The following is a 20458-nucleotide window of genomic DNA, read 5'->3' on the forward strand; positions in this document are numbered from 1 at the left end:
AAAAGTCAGTCGACTGACGTGTAGCCTCACCTCTAGTGCGTTCAGCTTCGACAGTAAAATTCAGTTTTGCCAGCAAAATTCAGTTTCGACAGTTAAGTTCAGTTTCGATAGTTAAATTCAGTTTCGACAGTTAAGTTCAGAGATGAGCGGCTGATGTATTTTACATCTAGCACTTTGTGGTTATGTATTTTACGTCATCTATTGGAGATGCTATTAGAATTCCACTCAGGTTAACGTTTTCTCTCTTGTCTTGCTTCAACCTCGGCATGGTACAACTCACCAGAGATGCTCCAACGATGAAACCCTCCATCAGAGCAGAGCGGTACCTCGGGCTCCATCTCTGGACGCCTAAGATCTTCTTCCCCTCCTCCGACAGCCAAGTCAGCCGGAGCATCCTCACCGGCCAACCCAATCATGATGATATCGACATGGCTTCGCCAAAGAGGTTGTACACTTGTTGCATCTCTTTTTTCCTCTACATGTTATATATATTGTCCACTTAGCACACATAGTAACGTGAAATACGATTATTTTATCCTACTATATGACAAGCAGTGAGGTACCAGGCAACTTAGCTATCCGTGATGGACTCTCTTGAACGCCATCATTATTTATCTCTGCGTGTTTGAGTTGTGCATTTGTCGATGGGCCTGGGAGTTGAGCTAGTAGGGCAGTGGCCTGGGTCCAAAGTAATAGAAGTAGCACAAAAACATTTTTTTAGTGTAGGCTTTTCCTTGCTCAAGCCTGCCTACTAGAATCGCCAGTGCTTGAAAGGAAAAGTGAATGAAAAGCATAGGAATTGGAAAGTTTCCTATGGTACTACTATTAATGAATTTGGTTCAAAGGAATGGAGCAAAGGAAAACTATAGGATTTGTTCCTTTAGTGTCTCCTTGAAAGAAAAACCGTAGGAATTTTAATTTCCACTTGTCCTCCTTTTCAAATTCTAGTTCATGAATCACAAGACTAAGAGATAATAGCATAATATCATTATAACCGTACACTTTCTTGTGGTTGGACTTAATCTCACCATGCTTCTTTGCATCATGTGATCTTCCAATTCTTGTGAGTCAAACACCCAGATTGGCAGAAATCCTATGTTTTTAAATTCTCTGTTTTGCACGTGCATTCCTATCCTATTCCTGTCTATTTCCTATCCCTGCATTGTTGGAATCCTCAAATTCAAACAAGCCCTTACACAATTACTTCTGGTACAAATATGTGTCAAAGAAAACCTTCTATGGTTTGTCCTGCTCCTACGGCGCTGTGTTCAACCCTAGCTCAGCTGCTCCAACGACGGAAGGGTTCACCACAATCTTGATCCGCTCTCCAGACTGTCTTTCGCTACCTCAGATCTTCTTCCCCGCCGCCGGCAGCCATGACAACTACATTACCATCATCAACTGAGAAGATGACCTTGAGGACTACACGGGTCTGCAAGAGAGGTCGCACTCTTCCATGTCTGCTTACGTTATGCATCATTTAATATGATGACATGCTACTTTATTTTCGTGTTCACCTATTACACTCTGAGTCAGGTCCAAACTAATGCTGAAACTTGTGTTTTTAAATGGTTGTGGGGTACATATCGGGGCCGCAATCAATAGTATCTATCTACTATCTGGTTAATCTCTGGTGTTTACTATGAGTTTAATGTTGGGTGGGAAACAAACAGTAAAGAAGACATTATCTGTATTTTTAACTGAAGCCATTATATGCCTGCTATTATTGGTTTTGGGTCTATCCACAGGTTGCTACCATCACTCTGGATTTCTGCATGCAGTCCTTACATAATCTTACTATGTTTTATTCCTATGCATGACAGTTATTGTAAACAATGGAACTGAATATGTAGAGCAAAAGAGACGAGCCTTGCGTGGCAATAAAATTTCATGCAGACGTCACTCCATTGTAATTGAGAGGAAGATATCTGTTCTGAGGGGGATTCAGAAGGAGAAGACCACTCCTATTTACCCCCTGAGGTCTTCGCTCTAACTTGGCATGCTGATGTTGGCTATATCATGCTTATGGTGCCTTGCATTGCTTACTTTATACATCAAATATGTCATCTGCTTAGTTTAGACATCCTTTGTGCGAATGCCATTTGTTTAGTTTATTCATTGTTTATGTGAATTATGCAACGCCATCTTGTTTAGCCCAGCATCATATATGTGAATTTTGCAATACCATCCTACTTAGCCAGTCATCTTATATGTGAATTATATCAGGCCATCCTTTTTTTCGTTATGTATTACATTAGTCAACAATGTTAGTACATTCAACTAGTCTTCATGTGCATCAGCCATTTGACATGGTGATGGAAAATTCTGGAGTGAAAAAAGGTCTTAAAAGCAGACTATGCTATGTGACGAAGCGCATATCTCGCTGGTTACAGATAGCTGCTCAGAGGAGGATTCAGAGATAGATGACCAGTCCTATCCCCCCCCCCCCCGATGTGTATACTCTAACTTGGCAGGGTTATGTTGCTCATATCATGCGTATGGTGTCTTGCATTGCTATGTCATTTGATTAGTTTAGACATGCTTTGTATGAATGCCACCTGTTTAGTGTCTAATTACCATGTATGTGAATTATGCATTCCCATCTTGTTGCAAGACATTATATATGTGAATTATGCAATGCTATCTTGTTGCAAAGGCATTATATATGTGAATTATGCAATGCCACGTTGTTCAGCCAATCATCATGTATGTGAATTATATCATGCTATCATTTTTTTTGTATTGCGTGTTCCATTTGTCGACAATGTTTGTATATTCAACTACTCTTCCTGTGCATCAGCCATTTAAAGCGGTGATGGAAGTATCTGGAGTGAAAACAAGGTATTCAGAGCAGACAATGCTACCTGCTGAAGTAGACATCTTGCTGGTTACAGAGAGCTCCTGAGAGGAGGATTCATAGACTGATGACCAGTCCTATTTCCCCCCTGAGGTCTATGCTCAAACTTGGCAGGGTTATATTACCCATGTCATGCATGTTATCTTGTATTGCTTAGTTTTTACATCATATATGGATTGCCATCTGCTTACTTGCTTACTATATAAATCATATATTTGAATTATATCATGCCATCATGTTTACAACAGCATCCATCTGAATTATGGCATGGCAACCCATTTAATAAAGACATCACATAGTTATATCACCTCATCCTATTTAGTGTTTACATTCATCATATTTTGAATTATGTCATTCTATCCGTGAATGTATGTGAATTATGGCATGCCAACCTATTTAATAAACACATTATATAGTTATATTATGTCATCCTGTTTACATAGTCATCATATTTTGAACTATGTCTTTCCATCTTTTTTAGTAGCCATCATAATGTGAAATTGTGTCATGCTATCCTGTTTAGTTAGCCATCATATATGTGAAATTGTGTCATGCTATCCTGTTTGGTTAAACAACATAAATGTGAATTATTTCATGCCCTCTTTTATTCCCCACTATCCATTGCACCTGTCTATCATACAATGTATGTACTATCAATTACTTTTCTTGTTTATCATCCATTTGAATTGGAGAGGGTGATGGCAGTATCTAAGGGAGTAACAACACGATCTTCAGAAAAGATAGTGCTACCAGTTGATGCAGATAGAACCATGGTTGTACTTGCCCAAGAACCAGCCCCACCACACATAACCCAGACTATCGCGGATTGTACCCCTATCAAGTTGGACAGAGAACCAGCTACACCCCTTCTAACCCCAATCCCGGCAAATAGTAACCCAGTTCCAGTTGACACAGCATCGTCTCCACCATAGAGCACCCAAACATGAGCAGTTAGTAAGGGAACTGAAGTGCCCAAAGCACGAGGACCACCACTCTGAATCCCAACTCAACGCTTAAAGGAGAAGAAGATTTGTTCTCAGGTAAAGTTCTGTAGCTATGGTCCATACTCCTTTGCTCTTGCATCACTATATTTACTCATACCAATTTTTTTCAAATTTGAAAGATGGAATTGAAGCTCCAATAGCGCAACAGGTATGTTTTAAACCTGTTTCTTTAACTAGTTTGCTATTGTAACTTGCTCTATGTTGATTTCAGTTTCAATTGAATAAACAGTTATGTTCTCATGTCATGCACATTACAAGTGTTGTTATTGCTCTATAGTTTCCCACACTTATATTCTGTCTATTCTGCTTTGTCTTGAACAAATATTATTTGAACTGTGTCTCCATCTTGATTTGGAAACAAAAACTAGAATGATATAGACCATAAAGTGATCATGGTACATAGATATATGTTTGTTTCATGTTGTTATCATGTCCACTTTACTACTAAACTGATTTACCAAAATGAGTTTCATATACAACATGGTAAACCTATGATGTGTCTGCTTGTTTCTCTTTTAGAAAGCAGACAAAATATTAGAGAACAGTACCCCATTATGCAATGGTAAAGGAAGTAATGCAGATAAGGTTCAAGATAATGAGACATCCCTGTTAGTCTCCAAGAAATCTGATAAAAACTATCTTGAAGACAGTGATAGAACCCAAAAGTCATGTCTTGATGTAGTGTTCAAGTTACTGGCCACTACTGCTGCCACAAGCTCTTCAAACTCGCTGCCTGAATCAGTTCATCTTCCTGAGTCTCAACTTCAAGTTGAAATACATCAAACAGATGTGCTGTGACACAAAGCTGAAGGACTGAGGAATTCCCTGCAGAATTCAGATGCATACTTTCTGGTGCAACAGCAAGCGCTCGAGGATTTAAGCGCCAAACAAGAGAAAGTTAATAAGCTTGCTAAGCATATTGCTAGCATTATGGGTACCCAGGATATTGTTTCTGGAGATCTTCTGAAGTGGTTTCAGTTCTAGACTTGTTTTTCTACGACGTTTATTTGCGCTGGTCACCAACTTTGACAACCAGTGTATATGATATGTTGCTTTGTTCCCTATATTTGCACTTGTGGCAAACTTTGATACCCAGTGGATGTAATATGTGTAATAGCCGTGATAGCCTAGTGTAAGTTGCTTGCTTATTTATTTCCTTGTTGTCTTGTTTATTTGTTTGCTTGTAGTCAGTGCAGTTCTTTTTCCGCGGTTTGCTAGTGGCCACAATAACCTATTTTTTAAAACTAGGCCACAATTACCATGGGCTACATATTTACTGTAGTGGCACCGGGCCTCCTACGGGCTGTAGAAACGATGGGGCTTCTACGGGCCATAGAAACAATGGGCCTCCTACTGGGCGTAGAAACAATGGGCCTTCTACGGGCCGTAGACACAATGGGCCTTCTTCGGGGCATGGACACATTGGGCCTTATACGAGCCATATCACCAATGGGCCTTCTACGGGCCGTATGATTGATTGGCCAAACATTGGCCAATAACAGACCGTATTATGACCGTAGATGGGCTAGAGTTGGAATCGTCCGTTCATGGGCCGACCATAATGGGTCGTCGTTAATTGGCCGTATTTGATGATGCTATGAAAAGGGCCCAACGTAATAGGAGGCCACAAATGGGCCGACTGTAACCACGGGCGGAATTTGGCCCACAAGCAAAAAATTACAGTAATGGGCCGTAAGTAATCGAAATGCTAAAAATGAGCCCAAGAATAAATGGGCCCTGAGAAGGCCGAAAGATAACATGGGTTGGAAATGGCCCAATGGAATAATGGGCCGTTAATGGGTATAAATTGATACATTGTTCATTACGGGCCAATTTCACCATGGGTCGTTAATGAGCCAAGAGTTACAAAGGGCCTCATATGGGCCAAAAGTAGTCATCATCCATACATGGGCCGGAAGTTAAAATGGGCTGGAATCATGTTGGACGGCCCAGATGATGCTATTGGGCCTAATTCGGATAGGTCGTAATGAGCCCTAGGTTAGCGGGTTGTAAATGGGCTATATGCGAACAAGCCGTTAACAGACTTTCCGTGGGCCAGCCCGCCACCTTTTGACCAAGTCAAACAGGCCGACCTTTTCACAGGAATGGGCCTCTGTTGGGTCGTGCCACGTGTCGACGTATCATAGGCGCCTTCGGTCCAATGAGTGGATGACATCTGTCCCAACGTTAAGGGGACACGTGTTTCCTCGAGCCAATGATGATTTTACACGTGGAAAATCCCCATTGGTCGGGGCTATTAACAGGTTATCGGATCCAAAACCCGACCCGATAGCTTAACTTATTCCGTTACGGTGGATGCCACGTGTTGGTCACCCATGATGAAAGCACTTCTATGACACGCGATTTATCGTCATGGAAGTGGACACTTCCGTGATGATTATTTTGTTAATGTCACAGAATACTTCTACGACAGCACAGGTATGACTATCTTGATTCTGTCATAAAATCGTCATGGATGTACATGCAAGATAGAAAACGTGACATAATGTGACAAACACGTATCATCACAGAAGTGTATTTTTTTGTAGTGCCATCACCTAGCCATTCGCCGCATGAGCTTTGGATATGGTGGGTCCTTTCAAGACAGCACGCGGCAGCATGACTCATCTGTTGGTCGTTGTGGACAAATTCACCAAGTGGATAGAAGCCAAACTAATCAAGAAGCTGAATAGTCCGACTGCTATCACGTTCATCGCCGACATCACCGTCCGATATGGCGTTCCCCATAGTATCATCACCGACAACGGCACCAACTTCGCCAAAGGCGCATTGGCCCGTTTCTGCGCGAATCAAGGCATCTGACAAGACTTAGCGTTCGTTGCCCACCCGCGGTCAAACGGGCAAGTGGAGCGAGCAAACGGCCTTACCTTGTCTAGCATCAAGCCCCGCCTTATCGAGCCGCTGGAGCGATCGGCCAGCTGCTGGATCGACGAGCTGTCGGCCGTCCTCTGGAGCCTTCGGACCATGCCCAACAGATCAACCAGCTTCATGCCCTTCTTCCTTGTGTATAGTGCCGAGGCTATCATCCCCACAGATATCGAGTTTGACTCGTCTCGGGTCACCATGTACACGAAGGCGGAAGCAAGAGAAGCAAGAGAAGACGGCATCGACCTGCTGGAAGAGGCCCAACTGCTAGCATGCAGCCGGTTCGCCATCTACCAGCAGAGCCTGCACCGCTACCACAACAAGAAGGTCAAGCCATGTTCTTTCCCCGAACGCGACCTTGTGCTCTGCCTGATCCAGTGATCAGCCAGACAGCACAAGCTCGTCGCACCTTGGGAAGCCCCCTTCATCATCAGCAAGGCCCTGGGCAATGACTCGTACTACCTAATCGATGCTCAGAAGCCCAGGGCATGCAAGCGATGCACAGCCGGCAAAGGGATGGAGCGGTCATGGAATGCAAATCTGCTCTGCCCGTTTTACAGTTGATTCGAGCGTATGTACCACGCCAACTTTTGTATTAAGTAAAAGACCTCAGGTCCCCCGAGGTGCACTCAGGGGCTACCTTTTTATCTATGAGTTAAGCTTACGCCATGATTTTTAGTTTTTTCTATCCTTGCCCCGTCCGGGTTCCAGTCAGCCGGCCCAGGGGCTCGCCGCCTTGGCCTAAGTTTGCACCAGCCGGAGCCGACTAGTAGTGCGCCGACACCAAAGCACTCTCTTCACTCCAAGTCACAGCTCGCAGCATGACTATCTGACTGGTGAAAAGCTAAAGGCCGGAAACGTTGTCCACACAAAATACGACTAAGGTAAACGCCAACTTAGACCTAGCCGGCTCCTCGCCTCCCTTGTCCGGCTCCTCAGCAACCGGCAGACCGGCTTCTCGCTCGATTAGCTACACTCTACGTGGCTAAAGTAACTTGCCCATTCTGAAGAATGACCAAGTCCCTGACCCAGCCACAAACAGCAGAGAGGCTGTCCGGCTGGCAGGGAGGTGGCCAAGAGAACACAGCAGATAAAAAAGCCAAAGAGAGAAAAGCAAATTCAAACAAGAACCCGGCAAGACATGCAATAATGTGGGGATTTAAACTTATGTACATTGCAAAAGGCCCAAGGCCAGCATTCATGAAGTTTAAACATACACCCCCAGTGGGTGGAACCGCACATAATTAACATTGTTCTTCAAACACAAAGATAGAAAACTTGAAAAGAAGATAAGCAGGCCACCTAGGCAGACGGCCCCTCGGGCTGAATTGGCTGGTTGGCGGTAGGCATAGCTCTGGCTGCTGGGGATTGGTTCGGCTGTCGGCGCCGGCTGACGAAGTCTCTGGCAGGTCGACAGTCAGCGCTGGGTCGGGCTGATTTCGGCTGGTCGCTCCGCCATCTGGAGTAACTTAGTTTTCATCCTCGCCCTCAACCTCCTCGTCGCCTTCGTCGCTGCAGGCGATCTCCTCTACCAAGTCCTTCCCGTCCAACGGCTCAAGACTAAACCAGGAGGGGGGAACGACGATGCCATTATCCGCCCGCTCCGGGAAGAAGACGTCGACATGGACGTAGTCGGCGACGGCGGACGCCCGACTGGCGATGTTCTCGCTTTCCGCCGCCAGCTCAAGCAGCGCGTCCTGGCGGAAAGTCGCCAGCTGCAACATGCGCACGCCGGGGTACCAGGCCCTGACGAACTCCAGCGCCATGGCGGTGCCGGCTCGTGCGGTGGAGATCTTCCAGGCATCGAGCCGCTACACCGCCACCTCCAGCCAGTCGATCGTCCGACTGGTAGTCCATGGAATCGGACTACCCGGCATGAGGCCTCCAAGACCTGAGCCCCGGTGCGCTGAAGCCGGCAGAGCAGGCGGCTTGTCGGCTCCAGGCGCATCCTGACGGCCGTGAGCTGCTCACCCACGCTCCGAGGCCGGTTCTATATAGGCAAAGGAGGTAGGTCAGGGGAGCCATGAGGGGCCCATGAGGTAGGGGCGCCCCCCCTAGGGCGCGCTCTACACCCTCGTGGCCGCCTCGGCTGCTTCTTGACGTCCACTCCAAGTCTCCTGGATTGCGTTTGTTCCAAAAAGATCGCTCCCGAAGGTTTCATTCCATCTGGACTCCGTTTGATATTCCTTTTCTGCGAAACACTGAAATACGCAAAAAAACAGCAATTCGGGCTGGGCCTCCGGTTAGTAGGTTAGTCCCAAAAATGATATAAAAGTGTATAGTAAAGCCCATAAACATCCAAAACGGGTAATATAATAGCATGTAACAATCAAAAATTATAGATACGTTGGAGACGTATCAAGCATCCCCAAGCTTAATTCCTGCTCGTCCTCGAGTAGGTAAATGATAAAAACAGATTTTTTTTGATGTGGAATGCTACCTAGCATATTTCCCAATGTATTTTTCTTTATTGTGGCATGAATGTTTAGATCCAAGTTATTCAAGATAAAAGTTCATATTGACATGAAAACAATAATACTTCAAGCATACTAACAAAGCAATCATGTCTTCTCAAAATAACATGGCTAAAGAAAGCTATCCCTACAAAATCATATAGTCTGGCTATGCTCTATCTTCATCACACAAAATATTTAAATCATGCACAACCCCGATGACAAGCCAAGAAATTGTTTTATACTTTAATGTTCTCAAACTTTTTCAAATTTCACGCAATACATGAGCGTGAGCCATGGACATAACACTATATGTGGAATAGAATGGTGGTTGTGGAGAAGACAAAAAGGAGAAGATAGTCTCACATCAACTAGGCGTATCAACGGGATATGGAGATGCCCATAAATAGATATCAATGTGGGTGAGTAGGGACTGCCATGCAACGGAGGCACTAGAGCTATAAGTATATGAAAGCTCAACAAAAGAAACTAAGTGGGTGTGCATCCAACTTGGTTGCTCACGAAGACCTAGGGCATTTTGAGGAAGCCCATCATTGGAATATACAAGCCAAGTTCTATAATGTAAAATTCCCACTAGTATATGAAAGTGACAACATAGGAGACTCTCTATCATGAAGATCATGGTGGTACTTTGAAGCACAAGTGTGGGAAAAGGATAGTAACATCGTCCCTTCTCTCGTTTTCTCTCATTTTTTTATTTTGGTGGGTTTCTTTGGCCTCTTTTTTTTATTTGGCCTTCTTTGGCCTCTTTTATTTTTCATAAAGTCCGGAGTCTCATCCCGACTTGTGGGGGAATCATAGTCTCCATCATCCTTTCCTTAGTTGGGACAATGCTCTAATAATGAAGATCGTCACACTTTATTTACTTACAACTCAAGAATTACAACTCAATACTTAGAACAAAATATGACTCTATGTGGATGCCTCCTGCGGTGTACCGGGATATGCAATGAGATTGACATGTATGAAATAATTATCAAGGTGGCTTTGCCACAAATACGATGTAAACAACATGATCATGCAAAAAAGCAATATGACAATGATGGAGCGTGTCATAATAAACGGAACGGTGGAAAGTTGCATGGCAATATATCTCGGAATGGCTATGGAAATGCCATAATAGGTAGGTATGGTGTCTATTTTGAGGAAGGTATATGGTGAGTGTATGGCACTGGCGAAAGTTGCACGGCACAAGAGAGGCTAGCAATAGTGGAAGGGTGAGAGTGCGTATAATCCATAGACTCAACATTAGTCATAAAGAACTCATATACTTATTGCAAAAATATACAAGTTATTGACACAAAGTACTACACGCATGCTCCTAGGGGGATAGATTGGTAGCAAAAGACCATCGCTCGTCCCCGACCGCCACTCATAAGGAAGACAATCAAAAAATAAATCATGCTCCAACTTCATCACATAACGGTTCACCATACGTGCATGCTACAGGAATCACAAACTTCAACACTAGTATTCCTAAAATTCACAATTACTTCACTAGCATGACTCTAATATTACCACCTTTATATCTCGAAACAATTATCAAGCATCAAGTTGATCATAGTATTCAATTCACTTCCTATGATAGTTTTTATTATATCCAACTTGGATGCCCATCATATTAGGACCAATTTTATAACCATCGAAAATACCATGCTGTTCTAAAAGACTCTCAAAATAATATAAGTGAAGCATGAGAGATCAATAATTTCTACAAAATAAAACCACCGTCGTGCTCTAAAAAGATATAAGTGAAGTACTAGAGCAAAACCGTATAGCTCAAAAGATATAAGTGAAGCACAAATAGTATTCTAATAAATTCCGAATCATGTGTGTCTCTCCCAAAAGGTGTGTACAGCAAGGATGATTGTGGTAAACTAAAAGGCAAAGACTCATATCATACAAGGCGCTCCAAGCAAAACACATATCATGTGGTAAATAAAAATATAGCTCCAAGTAAAATTACCGATAGACGAAGACGAAAGAGGGGATGCCTTCCGGGGCATCCACAAGCTTAGGCTTTTGGTTGTCCTTGAATTATCTTGGGTTGCCATGGGCATCCCCAAGCTTAGGATCTTGCCACTCCTTATTCCATATTCCATCAAATCTTTACCCAAAACTTGAAAACTTCACAACACAATACTCAACAGGAAATCTCATGAGCTCCATTAGTGCAAGAAAGAAAAACCACCACTTAAGGTACTGTAATGAACTCATTCTTTATTTATATTGGTGTTAAACCTACTGTATTACAACTTATCTATGGTTCATACCCCCCCCCCCCCGATACTAGCCATAGATTCATCAAAATAAGCAAACAACACACGAAAAACAGAATCTGTCAAAAACAGAACAGTCTGTAGAAATCTGTAACTTACAAACACTTATGGAACTCTAAAACTCCTACCAAAATAGTAAGTCCTAGGAAATTTGTCTGTTGATCTACTGCAAAAGGAATCAACTCAAAATCACGTTTCTATGTTTTATTAGAGTTTTTCTTGTGAGCGCAATAGTTTTTGTTTTTCAGCAAGATCAAATTAACTTTCACCCAAGATGATCCTATAGGTTCTACTTGGCACAAACACTAATTAAAACATGAAATCACATCTAATCAGAGGCTATATGAATTATTTATTACTAAAAAGGAACAAAAAGCAAGGAACAAAAATAAAATTGGGTTGCCTCCCAACAAGCGCTATCGTTTAACGCCCCTAGCTTGGCATAAAAGCGAGAATAGACCTAGGTGTTGCCATCTTTAGCATTCAATTCATAAGTGGCTCTCATAATAGATTAATAAGGTAATTTGATTTTATTTCTAGGAAAGTGTTCCATGCCTTTTCTTAATGGAAATTGGAATCTAATATTTCCTTCCTTCATATCAATAATTGCACCAATCGTTCTAAGGAAAGGTCTACCAAGAATAATAGGACATGAAAGATTGGAATCTATATCAAGAACGATAAAATCTACGGGCACATAATTCCTATTTGCAACAATAAGAACATCATTAATCATTCCCATAGGTTTCCTAATAGTGGAATCCGCAAGGTGCAAGTTTAAAGAGCTATCATCAAATTCAGGGAAACCTAGCATATCACATAAAGTTTTTGGAATCATGGAAACACTAGCACCCAAATCACACAAAGCATAGCATTCATGATCTTTTATTTTAATTTTAATAGTAGGTTCCCACTCATCATAAAATTTTCTAGGGATAGAAACTTCTAATTCAAGTTTTTCCTCATAAGATTGCATTAAAGCGTCAATGATATGTTTAGTAAAAGCTTTATTTCGGCTATAAGCATGAGGAGAATTCAACACGGATTGCAACAAGGAAATACAATCTATTAAAGAACAATTATCATAATTAAATTCCTTGAAATCCAAAGTAGTGAGTTCATTGCTATGTAAAGTTTTGATCTCTCCAATCCCACTTTTACCAATTTTAGCATCAAGATCAAAATACTCCAAATCATTAGGACGCATTTTAACTAATGTTGGCTCATCTCCAGTCCCATTATTATTAAGATTAATATTGCAAAACAAGGATTTAATAGGAGACACATCAATAACTTTTAGATCTTCATCATTATTATCATGCAAACTAGAAGAACACGCTCTTACAAAGCAATCTTTCTTAGCACGCAATCTAGCGGTTCTTTCTTTGAACTAATCAATGGAAATTCTCATGGCTTTGAGAGACTCATTGATATCATGCTGAGGAGGAATAGATCTAAGTTTCAAAGATTCAACATCAAGAGAAATTCTATCCACGTTCCTAGCCAATTCATCAACTTTAAGTAATTTTTCTTCAAGCAAAGCATTGAAATTCTTTTGAGAATTCATAAATTATTTAACACTCATCTCAAATCAGAGGGCATATTATTAAAAGTTCCATAAGAGTTGTTGTAGGAATCACCATAATTATTGGAGGAATTACTAGGAAACGGCCTAGGATTAAAGTTTCCTCTATACGTGTTGTTACCAAAATTATTCCTACCAACAAAATTCACATCCGTAGATTCATTATTATTCTCAATCAAAGTAGACAAAGGCATATCATTAGGATCAATAGGAGCACTCTTAGTAGCAAACAATTCCATAAGTTCATCCATCTTTCCACTCAAAACATTAATTTCTTCTATAGCATGAACCTTTTTACTAGTAGATCTTTCGGTGTGCCATTGAGAATAATTAACCATAATATTATCTAGGAGTTTAGTAGCTTCCCCTAAAGTGATTTCCATAAAAGTGCCTCCCGCTGCCGAATCTAAAAGATTTCTAGAAGCAAAGTTCAATCCGGCATAGAAATTTTGTATGATCATCCATAAATTCAAACCATGTGTAGGGCAATTACGTATCATTAATTTCATCCTCTCCCAAGATTGTACAACATGATCATGATCAAGTTGCTTAAAATTCATAATATCGTTTCTAAGAGAGATGATCTTAGCGGGAGGAAAATAGTTAGAGATAATAGCATCTTTGCATTTATTCCATGAATCAATACTATTTTTAGGCAAACACGAAAACTAGGTTTTAGCACGATCTCTATGTGAAAACGAAAATAACTTCAATTTAACAATATCATTATCCATGTTTTTATTCTTTTGCATATCGCACAAATCAACAAAGTTGTTTAGATGAGTAGCGGCATCTTCACTAGGAAGGCTGGAGAATTGATCTTTCATAACAAGATTCAACAAAGCAGCTTTTATTTCACAAGATTCAACATCATTGAGAGGAGCAATCGGAGTGGTAAGGAAATCATTATTATTGGTATTGGAAAAGTCACACGATTTAGTGTTATCTTGAGCCATTGTGACAAGCAATAAAACACACAAGCACACAAGAGACAAGCGAAAAAGAGAGACGAACGGAAAAGAGAGGGCGAATAAAATGGCAAGGGTGAAGTAGGGGAGAGGAAAATGAGAGGCAAATGGCAAATAATGTAATGCGAGGGAGATGAGTTTGTGATGGGTACTTGGTATGTCTTAACTTAAGCGAAGACCTCCCCGGCAATGGCGCCAAAAATCCTTCTTGCTACCTCTTGAGCATGCGTTGGTTTTTCCCTTGAAGAGGAAAGGGTGATGCAGAAAAGTAGCATAAGTATTTCCCTCAGTTTTTGAGAACCAAGGTATCAATCCAGTAGGAGGCTCCTCACAAGTCCCTCGCACCTACACAAACAAACAAGAAGCTCGCAACCAACGCGATAAAGGGGTTGTCAATCCCTTCACACTTGCGAAAGTGAGATCTAATAAAGATAATATGATAAGATAAATATTTTTGGTATTTTTATGATATAGATTGAAAAGTAAAGATTGCAAAATAAAGTAGATTGGAAACTTATATGATAGAGAATAGAATCGGGGGCCATAGGTTTCACTAGTGGCTTCTCTCAAGATAACATAATTATTACGGTGGGTGAACAAATTACTGTCGAGCAATTGATGGAAAAGTGCATAGTTATGAGAATATCTAGGCATGATCATGTATATAGGCATCACGTCCGCAATGAGTACAACGACTCCTGCCTGCAACTACTACTATTATTCCACACATCGACCGCTATCCAGCATGCATCTAGAGTATTAAGTTCATAAGAACAGAGTAATGCATTAAGCCAGATGACATGATGTAGAGGGATAAACTCAAACAATATGATATAAACCCCATCTTTTTATCATCGATGGCAACAATACAACACGTGCATTGCTGCCCCTGCTTTCACTGGGAAAGGACACCGCAAGATTCAACCCAAAGCTAAGCACTTCTCCCATTGCAAGAAAGATCAATCTAGTAGGCCAAACCAAACTGATAATTCGAAGAGACTTGCAAAGATAACCAATCATACATAAAAGAACCCAGAGGAGATTCAAATATTTCTCATATATAAACTTGATCATAAACCCACAATTCATCGGATCGCGACAAACACACTGCAAAAAAAGTTATATCGAATAGATCTCCAAGAAGATCAAGGAGAACTTTGTATTGAGATTCAAAGAGAGAAAAGAAGCCATCTAGCTAATAACTATGGACCCGAAGGTCTGTGGTAAACTACTCACAACTCATCGGAGAGACCTTGGTGATGATGTAGAGGCCCTCTGTGATTGATTCCCCCTCCGGCGGATCGCCGGAAAGGCTCCGAGATGGGATCTCACGGGTACAGAAGGTTGCGGTGGTGGAAATAGTTTTTCATGGCGCTCCTGGATGGTTTCCGGGTACGTAGATATATATAGGTGAAGGAGGTAGGTGAGGGGAGCCACGAGGGGCCCATGAGGCAGGGGGGCGCCCCCCCTTGGGCGTGCCCTACACCCTCGTCGCCGCCTCGGCTGCTTCTTGACGTCCACTCCAAGTCTCCTAGATTGCGTTTGTTCCAAAAAGATCGCTCCCGAAGGTTTCATTCCGTTTGGACTCCATTTGACATCCTTTTCTGCGAAACACTGAAATAGGCAAAAAAACAGCAATTATGGTTGGGCCTGCGGTTAGTAGGTTAGTCCCAAAAATGATATAAAAGTGTATAGTAAAGCCCATAAATATCCAAAATGGGTAATATAATAGCATGGAACAATCAAAAATTATAGATACGTTGGAGACGTATCAGATGGCATACTTACTTCGGCTCTAAGCCAGCTCGGAAGTCCGGGTGGCGAGCATCTGCTTTTGCGTATTGTATGTGGCCACCCGCATGTTGTGGAGGTCCTGCAACAATCGCAAGCATTTCAACAAAACAACAAAGCGCCTTGGAGTTCCAACCCGTCTGCTCAGCAGCCGGCTTGTAACTCGAGGGTACACCCAATGGGTGTGCTGGCACGCCCCCACGGAAAACTACAAGAAGAAGAAGTGAAAAGAAGAAATACATACCTGGACGGCCATCCGCATCAGCAACATATCGTCGCTCGCCTTCGGTATGGAGGCATGTTGGGCGAGGAACCGGTCCTCCATCTCCCACACCGCCAAGTTCAAGGCGGCGGGGCCGGCTTCCACCACCCGGACCGAGGAGACGACACTAGTAGCCCCGGCGCCGGCCCTCCACGAGCTCGAGGACATGGCGTCCACTTGCTGCCTGAGCTTGGAGGCCGCCCGCACAGCGCGCCGACGCGCCGGAGCACGCATCGTCAAGGCCCGACCTGCCGGCTGGCCTGTGTCGGCTGGTGGAACCTCCGGCTGGATGGGTTCGCCGCCTCCTTGTCCGCCAGCAGCCGACTTCCGCTGGTTCCCCTCCACCTCAGGAACAATGGTGTCGGGGACCTGCGGCTCCGGAGCCGACTGATCAGCTCCGACCGCTCCAGGCGGCATATGGTTCTGCACCACCTCCGCATCCGACCGGTAGAGGGGGATGGTCTCCGGGATCCTGCCACCAACCGGATCCGCTTGGGCCTTCCTCGCTACCTCTGCCTCCGCCTCCGCCTGGGCCTTCCGCACCGCCTCAGCCTCCGCCTTCGCTGCGGCCTGGGCCTCCGCCTGTGTCGCCGCCTTTGCCTACATGTCTTCCCACGCCTTGTCGTACGCCTCACGTGCCTCCTGCACATTCTTCTCCCGCACCTCCTGGAGGGCGGCAGCTGGGTCCAGACGTCGTGTGTCCACCGAGCCATCCACCGGGTCCATCACCGAGGCATACGAAGCCCGCGAGGTGGCACAGGCCGCCCTATTCAACAGAAAAGGCAAAGATCAAGAAACACCCCTGAGAAAGAAGAAAAGTACAGAGCCAGAAAATGTGGGCATGTTTACCCGGATGTGAGCGGCAAGGGCTTGGGCCCCTTACGGCTGGTGGCCGCCTTCTGGGCCTCCTGCCGCTTGGCGGCCTCTGCCTTCTTGGTGCCATCCACCCTCTTGGCCTTCTTGGTCGGGTTGCTGTCGTGTTTGCTTGTGACCAGGAGACGGCGGGCCTTGGCTTCAGAAGCGCTGCCACAAGAGCTGACTAGTCAAGTCGGAAGAACAAGAAATGAAAGTAATGGAGTAGTCGGATCCGACATGTACCAAAGGAGGAGGATTGGCCCGGCTCTAGGGCTCCTTGCCAATGTGCCAGTCCGCGTCGTTGAGCTTGTAGTTGGTGATGTCGTTGATGTGGAGGGCCACCTCCCTCTCGGCATATCCTTCATCGACATTCGGCATTGATCTTGAAGGCTGCTCATCTCGCAGATGAGGTGCAGTCAGAGCTAGAATGGTGAGACCCGGCGCATGTTGAAGCCGGCCACCAGATCGGCTAGCTAGAGACCCTCCCGGCTGGTCATCTCCTTCAGCCGGATGAGGACGCTGACGATGTTTGGAGGCAGTGGCTTCTTGGGCGGTTGCTGTTGCCAGTTGCCGCGTGATCCAGCAGGCGGCCCCGACACATAAGGCGGTAGGTTGACATAGTCTATGTTCCGGAGATTCCAGACGTAGAAGAAGGACCTCTGCAAGAGCTTGGCCGACTTGTGCAGAGGAAGTGGACAAAAGAGGGTGCCGATTCCTGAGCGCCTCACGGCCACGCACACTCTGTACAGGGCCGGTTCGAACTTCGCCATTGTACCGAGCTTGAGGTAGAAGAATCTACCCCATAGCTCGATAGTCGGCTGCACGCCAAGGTACTCCTCGCAGAGGGAGACGAAGGTCGAGATGCACACCACCGTGTTGGGAGTGAGGTGGTGCGGCTGTAGCTGGAAATGGTGGAGGAATTCCCAAAAGAAGCTGGAGGCCGGGAGCGTGAAGCCGCGGATGAAGTGGCACGGAACACCACGTACTCGTCCAGCTTTGGCTCCGGCGAGACCTTCGACCCAGGGTTGCATACCTCCACATTGTCGAGGCAAGGTATCCTCCGCGTCGCGTGGAGGATGTCGATGTGGTCTTGGTGAATGGTGGAGCCCATCCATCCACTCTTTGCCATGACACTGGGTGGCGAGGGAGAGCTCGTCAGAGAAGAAATGAAGAAGGCCGCTGCGGTGATGAGGATGACGACGGTGGCAACACGCGGCAGCGAAGCTGCGGTGGCGGCCGCGGCGTAGCAGTCGCTTCAATGGCATGATGATTGCGACAAGGTGACAACCTCGCGAGGGGTGGCTGCAGTGGCGGTTCGACGGCAACGGAGCGGAGCAACACGGTGGTGGCGATGGAGAGGAGAGGGAGTGGGGAGTGGGCGCGTGAGTGTTGTGCCCCTCCTCATCTCCCTCCCTCCTCTTTATAGCCAGCCGGAGGTGAAGCCGAGGTGACATGCGGGCATGGGATTAACTGCGCTCGACGCCCTGCACGACCCCGTGTTTACCGCGTGTTAAAGCGCAGTTATGGCTCCAAGGAAGGGAAACCGCCTGCCTCTGCCACAGTGGATCTGCACGTGGGCTGAGGCCCTGTAGTGGCGGGCCCCAGCTTGCGGCGACGTCCCGTCACGCGCGTGGGTTGGCAGGCCAGCCTGGCCTGAAGGTGCCACATGTGGCGCGCTAGGCGGACGACGCAGCCCCTACTCCCGCCCGCCGGTTCGAATTGCACTAGGCAGGCGCGGCCACGTCCGGCTCCTGGCGTCCGACTCCTTCCAGTCGGACGGAGCATAAGGTGAAAGATCGTTCAATAGGGAAACTGCTGAGCCCCTCCGTCCGCCCAAAGCCGTAGAGCCTCACCATCCCGACTAGCATTCAAGACTTTTTAAGACATCGGGGATGGCCAAGCCCTCAGCCCGACTGGTCACGAGGCCGGCCCTTGGGGTCGGCTGGTGCCAAAGGGCCGCCTCCTAGAAGGAGGTGGACCCCAAGAAGGAAGCAGACTCTGCGAAGGCGGTGCGCCCCAGAAAGCGGCGAGGGCCTGGGCCGACTCCTACCAGGCGCCCCTCACCCCCTCAAAGTTTGCGCCCACCTGCTACGACAAGACAGGGCATGGCAACAATGCGGCCTACCACCCCAAAAACCAGGACGGAATGTGGCCATAGTGTGGGTGTACCAAACGGACACCCCTTGCCTGACACGACACTGTAGCCATGTGGCCCTTGACATTGCTTACGTCAGGCAAGGCCATGCTCCCATGAAAGGTGGTCGGTGAGGCCCGCAGATGGCGGGCCCCACCTGTCTGCGTATCGCCGGAAGCCGGCAAGGCTAGAACAGGCGGCCTCCAGGGAAGGCCGACTCCCAGCAGGCGGCCATCCCTCCCCTTGGAGTCTGTGCACCTTTAAACTGAAGGGACAGGGTGCGGCTATAGTGATCGCCCACCAGGCGGCGATACTGTAGCCATGCGCCCCCCGACCACGCTACCGTCATCAAAGGCAAGGCTACCGTGCAGTACAGTCCTCCTGGCTCGCAGGCAGCGAGCCCTACCTATCGGCCAAGTTCACGGTAGTCGGCGAGGCCTACCAGGCGATGGGCCCCAACGGTCAGCGCAGAAGCCGGAGCCCAGAGACACTGACGGCCGGGTTCTACAGCCAGTCAGATTACCATTGTACCCCTGGGGGTAGGCCTATATAAACCCCCGAGGCTCACCCATGCAAAGGGTTCACCATTCTAGCCACCACACACCCACGTAGCTAGAGGAGGAGTAGAGCTAGCCTTGCTTTCTACTTCCTCTAGCCGAAGCAGCTCAAGGAGCACCCTTGTAGCAAGTCTATTTGATCATAGTTATGCGGCGACCCCGCAGAGCAGGACTCGGGGTGTTATCTCCATGGAGAGCCCCGAACCTGGGTAAGACTGGCATCATTTGAGGTCTTCCCTACTCCCGCTTCTAGAGCCCGGCAACACACTCCTGGCCCCACACATGATAAGCCATCCCTTGTCATATGTCAAGGAAATACCATGACAAACTTCTTCTCATTCCGACCGATCAAGTACCAAATGTACGGAACCTCCAAGTTCTGCACACGTTCAGCGCGATGATGTCCCTCGAACTCTTGATCCAGCAGAGTGTCGAGGAAAGTAGATGAGTTCCATCAGCATGACAACATGGTGACGCTGATGGTGATGTTATCCGCACAGGGCTTCACCTAAGCACTACAAGAATATGATGGGAGGCGTAAACTATGGAGGGGGACGCCGCACACGGCTAACAATTGTTGGTGTGTCCTTGCGAGGCGCCCCCTCCCCACATCTATATAGGTGGGAGGGGAGGAGAGGTAGCCAGGGGCGTCCTAGGGTTGACCGCCGCCCCTAGGGGCCCTTCCTTGCCCTGTGCCCCCCCTTTCCATGTATGCATGAAGGGGAAGGAAAGAGGGGGTGAGGGAAGGAAGTGGGAATCCTAATCCACACTTTCCTTGCCCTTCCCCCTTTCCTTCTCCTCCTCCT

This window comes from Triticum aestivum, chromosome 3B (genome assembly GCF_018294505.1).
Source record: "Triticum aestivum cultivar Chinese Spring chromosome 3B, IWGSC CS RefSeq v2.1, whole genome shotgun sequence".
NCBI lineage: Eukaryota > Viridiplantae > Streptophyta > Magnoliopsida > Poales > Poaceae > Triticum > Triticum aestivum.